At 36.7% G+C, this 7,067-nt stretch overlaps 1 non-coding gene across 1 annotated transcript; it reads left to right on the top strand.

Moving 5' to 3' along the window:
- Positions 1-6,657: 6,657 nt before the first annotated feature.
- TRNAR-UCU (transfer RNA arginine (anticodon UCU)) lies at positions 6,658-6,731 on the top strand. The gene has a single exon. It is a non-coding gene; the product is annotated as a tRNA-Arg (tRNA).
- The last annotated feature ends 336 nt before the right edge of the window (positions 6,732-7,067 follow it).

Raw genomic sequence — 7,067 nt, 5'->3', positions numbered from 1 at the left:
ATTCAACAACACTATTTTTACAACGTCCATAAACATCACTGTTTAACATACACTGCTTATACACACACTATCACTTTATGTTCACTTATTAGCAAGTTTCAGTCCGCCATCTCGGCTCCTCGACTCTCCCTTCTCTCCCGTACAGCAATATCTCGAACGGATAAATAGAGAACTCTGGGTAATGTACCCAACACGTAGTTCTAATGTTCACCACCTACGACGTTGGGCGCTGATCACCTTATTTCAGACCCCCAAATCCAGATGGTGCTGACCGCAGTTTCGCATCCTATTATATATTTATCCATGCTGAAACCCTTGCCCACGTCCAGGTCAATGTAACAGAGGTTTACTCCTCCGAAATGCCAGACATCATCATGTTCGATCCTTAATTGCAACTGCTTTGAAAAACAAGTCTTGGACAGTAGAAGAGGAAGTCTTTTGCCTTGTTACTAATGGCTCCTCTAGACGTTTTGACATCATAGCGTATTCCCAGACTACCAATAAAGGTTATATAATTGATCCTGCCATACGGAGTGAAACGGGGAGTAGCCACCCGGAGGATGTCAATCAACAAAAGATCAACATTAATCTTCCAACAGTTGATTACTTCAAAGCAAAACACCAGCTTGAAAACATTGAGGTGATTGGTCCTCTTATTGGAGCTCGTGGTGTGATTCCCAAGTTTTTTTAAAGCTTCAGGAAGACTTTTGAACTACCACAGACACTTACTACTGAATCATAACTTCAGTTTTGAAACGCTCTTGCCAAATTCTGAGTCATCATATTCACTCTGTTTAATTTCTTTTTCTTCGCTTTATAATTCATATATGTTTATTTCAATTTTCTGTCAACAAATTGATGTAAGCACTTAATAATGTAAAATTCATGTAGGAGAGTATACTGAGTTCTTCTGGGCTACCTCCAATGGGAGGCAGTTAACAATTTAAATTCTGACAGGCATTTCATGCCAATTAATTGGAATATCTCCATTTCCCTAGTCGTAAGACATTTCACTTATCTTGAGATAGCTACATCTTGTTCTTTCTTTTTTCATAGTCTTTTTGCTTACTTCTTAACAACGAGTAAGTGGAAAAATAAGGGCGAAACGTATGAAACAAGTTTTACTATATAAAATTACAACATTTCTCAACTTTTTGGTTGGTATGTTTATTTTAACTGTTTTGTTTAAATAGAGGATAGTACAGAATTTCTTGTGTTACCATACGAACCTGCGTCGAATTGAGTTTTGCGAGAGCTAAAACTAGATAACTTACACCCACGTCTATCGGATCAATGTGGAATATTTTATGATCTTCGTGATTCGAATAACGACATGTGTGATGACGTTTGGCATTGCTGCTAGTTTGCTGTCTTTGTCATATGCAAATTCCATATATTAGAGGATCAAATCAGTAGCAAAACAATGAGAAAAAGAATGCTTTCCAATCCAGTTTGTATTAGGATTTACCTTCCCTTCCTCTGCGTTAAATGCAGTCGTAAAATATACACGAGTCGTGACGTTATTTCTACGAGCCAATAAGCACTTAGAGCCCACATTCCCAAAGAACGAACATAAACACTGAAACTGCTTTTAATCTGAACTGCAGTTTATTATATCGATTGTTCTGGAAGTCACGAACGGTCCATACCCGTGCAGACAACTGGTTTAGCTTGTGGATATGAGGCATATTACTAATTCAGCTTCAGTGAACATAGGGGAGCTTAAATTTGAAACCAAATTTCTGGCACAAAAACTACTTTGAAGGGTTTAAAGAACTTTCGAAAAAGTTACTTTTAATACTACTGTTTCAGAGTAAATCCGCTATCGTCATTTTCATTTGGAATTAGAACAAAAGGACAAAGCTGTCTTTGAAGTTTGGAAGATGTCGGAGAGTTGGTTTAGAAGTAAAACGGATTCCATTATTTTTATCCAGCGTGTGACGAGAATAACAAGAGTACTAATTAAAACTTCGTAAAAGTAAAGCATTACCTATGACTTCTTCAATTAATTGTTGTATGGAAATAATAAAAACTCTTCTTCTCCTTATTCTGTCCTCAATTTTTCTCCTTTGCCTAGTTGGAGATCTTCGACCAGTTACTCAATGTACCGGGCAATGATACTCAAATTCTCTAATTTGCTGTATGCATAGCCTATTGGTAAATCCCGAAAAGACAAATTATACGATTATGTCTCGTGACCAGAACATAGTAAGAAACGGAAATATAAAAATTGGAAATTTACCCTTTGAAGAGGTAGAAAAATTCAAATATCTTGGAGAAACACTAACAAATATAAATGACACTCGGGAGGAAATTAAACGCAGAATAAGTATGAGAAATCCCTGTTACTATTCGGTTGAGAAGTTTTTGTCATCCAGCCTATTCTCAAAAAAGATGAAAGTTAGAATTTATAAAACAGATATATTACCGGTTGTTCTGTATGGTTGTGAAACTTGAACTCTCACTTTTAGAGAGAAACGGAGGTTAAGGGTGTTTGAGAATAAAGTGCTTAGGAAAGTATTTGGGGCTAAGAGGGATGAAGTTACAGGAGAATGGAGAAAGTTACACAACGCAGAACTGCACGCATTGTATTCTTCACATGACGTAATTAGGAACATTAAAACTATAATGTAAATATTTACTAATTGAAATACTTTGTCTCTTGGACTAATAGTAGTATCAGAATAATTAACAAAGGAGTAATAGATAAAATACCTGTCATGGAAAAGACATTCTCGTATGTTTCACTTCTTTAAAAATATTTCTTTACCTTGTTATTTATTTGCAGTTCCTATTGACTGATTTTATTTTGTATGTCTTCGGATTGTACAATCCAAAGACATATTGACATATTGACATATTGATTTATTGATATAGTTCACAAGTACAAAACTTAATAATATAACAAAAGATCTATAAACAAATGTAGTTCTACATACTAAATATACAATTTCCTAGACTCATTATTTTATCGCAAATCTCAATAATTTATTGGTTCAAACTTGCACTTACGTCTGGTTTTAGTGCATGTTTAAACCAATCGTGATAACCATTAAGACATTAAACCTTATTTTATCTGATCCTTTTCACAATTTAATTGTAATTATTTAGGTCTTACTTTAATAATAACTTATTATTCCAATTAGGTGATCAGATGTCGACATACTGTAAGTCATGAACCTGAATTAGCTGACTCGATACATTCTATATGTAGGTTGTCTTTATTTCTTACAATATTTCCTTGTCAGCAGAAACGTTTGCGTAACTTCAATGAAGACTACAGCATACCTGCTTAAACACAAACTTGACAAGTTGCTTACATAATCAACCTCAATTTAGTTACATTATTGTGTCGCATGTACTCATTATCAATTCATTACTATTATAATGCCTACTAAATTTATTATAAATGCATTATTATTGACATTAAGACATATTAGTAAAGCAATTTATATAGTCAAAATTATCTTCTGAACCTTTACTAAATAATATAGCTATCTGAATACATTAATAACTGCCTTAATTCTCTATTTTCAATTTTTATTATTTTAAAACCTTGACGTAATTCTATCTTATTTTCAAAACCTGTGTGCTTATCTAATTTAATTAATAATAAGTGTTTCTAATTTTAGGAAAATTTAGTCTTTGCTGATGCCTATCTCTTAGTAGGTAGTTTCGTTCAGTATCTATAGTTTAATCCAAAGACATACAAAATAAAATAATTTACTCAAAACAAAAGCTCAAAGTTTTACTGCGTACATTTTAGAGAAGGAGTGTCGCAGCGTTTTCCCGTTACAGCTCCGGAAAAATCGCTGTGATGATAATAGCGATTTTGTCACAGTGTGATTTTTTGTGTTCGGATGTTTCTTGGTGAAACCAAAAGTACTATTTAAATAACACTTGCAAATGTTTGTGTATTTTATATCACATAAACCAGTCAGCAAGTAGTAGCCAAGGCGAATGGACGTAGCTCCTGTAACGTGCTCCGAATTGCAGAAACAGCATACAGAGAGCGATGCTCTTAAGCTACGGTTTGTTTACGGCGATCATCGCCGGGCGCACATCGCTGGCAATTGTCGCCTGGAGTTGCTAGCAGTTAAAATGAATGCGCACGGTTTCTTTACAGCGATGATCGCCATCGTAGATCGTTGGACGCGACGTAGATCGCTGGAGGTTGCTTCTGAAGCAAATTCAGGTCGCACATCGCCGCATATATGTTCAATAATCGATATTTAGAGAAGGCCATGTAGATATATTGGATCGAGTTATGACAGCAAAACAAATGAAAATTGACAGCGATGTACGCTGATAAAGAAACCACTTCCTGATGATCATCGCTAGCGTTTATAATCGCCGGCGATTTGCGTCCGGCGATGATCGCCGTAAACAAACCTTAGCTTTAAGCCAAAGTAATACAGGATCGTCGGACAACAGGAACTGCAGAAGAGGAAAGCAAAATGGGTGTATACTATAGAGAGTATAGACCAAGAATTGATAGGTTCAGTAGGAGAAGAATTAAGTAAGAGAGAAATCGGGAGAGAGGCAAGAAGAAAGAATTAAAATGAGCGACTGGAGTAGTCATAGTAATGTTATTAATAATGGGAGGAATTGAAGTGAACCCGGGATCAATGAGTGTGAAGAGCGAAGAGAAGAGAGAAGTAATTAAGGAAGAAATGAAATTAGAGTTTAAAAAATCAATCAGAAAATAAAACTACAGCTACAGAATTTTATACAGACAATTACAGATTTGAAAACAAACATGAAGAAAAACAGCAAAAGAATCGAAGAGCTACAACAGTTAAATAATCAGTTGGCAAACAAAATTTGTGACAGAAGATAGCCAGAGGAAGAATAATTTATTAATTTTCGGTCTAAACGAAGACGAAGGAGATAGTTCAGCGTTGGCAGCTTTTCTAGGATGGAGAGTTCAGTACGAGACTTGTGGCAGAAGCCTCTAAACGCATGACTACGACCTTGACTCGCGAGCTTGAGACGGGACCGGGGAGGGAATATCGATTCGCTACATCTCGGTACGAAACCCGGTTAGCCTCACCTACACAATAATACGTTACGCTACATGGGTGTTCTGTGAATGCGTTGCGTTGCTGGGTGTTAGTTTAATCAAAAGTGCATGCGTGTGCATGTGTGTGTGTTTCATATTAATTTTGTGTAAAATGGCTCATACTGAGAGAACATTGAAGAATTAAAACAGCAACCGTTTTCAAGTTGGGCATGTGAAACAAAATGTGCTTACAAAGAGAGGAGATCGACATCACATTTACATATTAAAATAGCGGATGCAGGAAGACAAAGTAAACATTTTTAATTGTCATGACATATGAAATATCCTTGGCTAACACGGTGCTCTGAGACACTTAAGTTACATTATCTACCAAAAAGAAATTGGGCATTGTTTTTGCCCCTTTAGAACCTCGTGGTACCACCTCTTGTTGCTGTAATAGCAGCCACCCTGTCAGGCATGCTCTCCACTAGTTTGTGTAGGATATCCACTGGAATGCGTCGCCATTCCTCTTGCAACACGGCACTCAGTTGGACAATGCAAGTTTGCGGCATCTCCCGAGACTTCAATCGCCGCCGGTCCGATACGTCCCAAAGATGCTCAATGGGATTGAGATCAGGACTCTGTGCAGGCCAGTCCAACCGGTGGACATTATTGTCTGCATACCACTGCATAGTAGCCGCTGAAACATGGGGCCAACTTCCATTGTCCAACGAGTGTCATGTTGCAAGTGGAATGGCGACGCATTCCAATGGGGACACGAATTAGTGGAGAGCATACCTGAGGAGTGGCTGCTGTTATAGCAACAAGAGGTGGTACAACGAGGTTCTGAAGGCGTAAAAACAGTGCCCAATTACTTTTTGGTAGATAGTGTATATTATTATAGGCTACCTGTATTCTGTTTAGGGATGAAAATGAGTGGTCATCATCTTGTTTTGGAGTGTCACAAAAAAAAATGTGATACAAAAGCCGAGAAACGTCTCCTATATAAAAAAAACATATAGGGCCTAAAGTAAACATATTTTTTTCAATCTATCCAGTATTCATCATCATACACAATCTCGCTCTCTCGCTTGTGGAATACCCTACCAAGTGACATCGAAGACTGGTGGAATTCAGTAGCGTTCAAAAGCAAATTTATTAAGCATTTTCTCACTGCATAGAGTAGGTTTAATTTTTACTTAATTAATAAAAAAAACTTATTAAGCATTTTCTTACTGCATAGAGTAGGTTTAATTTTTACTTAATTAATAAAAAAATGTTTCTCTCTTCTTAACTTTTACAGTAAACTGTTTAGCTTTTATTAATTAGTTAATCTTTTAGTACTTTGATTTTTATTGTATTTGTAAATTTAATGTTAACTGTAATTATAATTGTATTCTTAATATTGTAGTTGTAATACCCTGGTAGAGGGGAAGAGAAGGCCTGATGACCTTATCTCTACCAGGTTAAATAAATAAATAAATAAATAGATAAATAAATAAATAAATAAATAAATAAATATTTACACCTTAGTACAAATCTGGCTTTCAGGTAGTAGCTCCCCGTAAAGCAGGTTTGAATAATTTCAAGGAAAAATTGTTCCGGAGCCGGGTATCGATCCCGGGACCCTTCGGTGTGACGGTGTCTTGTATAGTTCCAGGGGTAGCTTAGTCGGTAGAGCGTTCGCGCTCTAAGCGAAGGGTCCCGGGATCGATACCCGGCTCCGGAACAATTTTTCCTTGAAATTATTCATTTACACCTAAGCTTCGCCACTGGGTGTCCTGTTCATTTATATAACCTTTAACACATTTAACATCTCTGAAATAACTCCTAGATTCACACAACACTAGTTGGCGGTTCCTACAAGCATGTTGTTAAGATCTTATTACATACTTACGCGTAAATATAATTATACATAAGGAACGCGTTGATATCAAACGCAGGGAAGATATTCATCATTAGAGGAGGAATTAGCAGTAGTTGCACGAGATGGTAAATCACGTTAAGGAAGGCAGCGGGGGCGGAGTAGAGCAGTGTTCATCCAACAGCGATTTCAGACGGCATG

The sequence above is a fragment of the Periplaneta americana genome, chromosome 3 (genome assembly GCF_040183065.1).
Source record: "Periplaneta americana isolate PAMFEO1 chromosome 3, P.americana_PAMFEO1_priV1, whole genome shotgun sequence".
Taxonomy (NCBI): Eukaryota; Metazoa; Arthropoda; class Insecta; order Blattodea; family Blattidae; genus Periplaneta; species Periplaneta americana.
The sequence above is the reverse complement of the archived record's forward strand: the minus strand, read 5'-3'. Positions and strand labels throughout refer to the sequence as shown.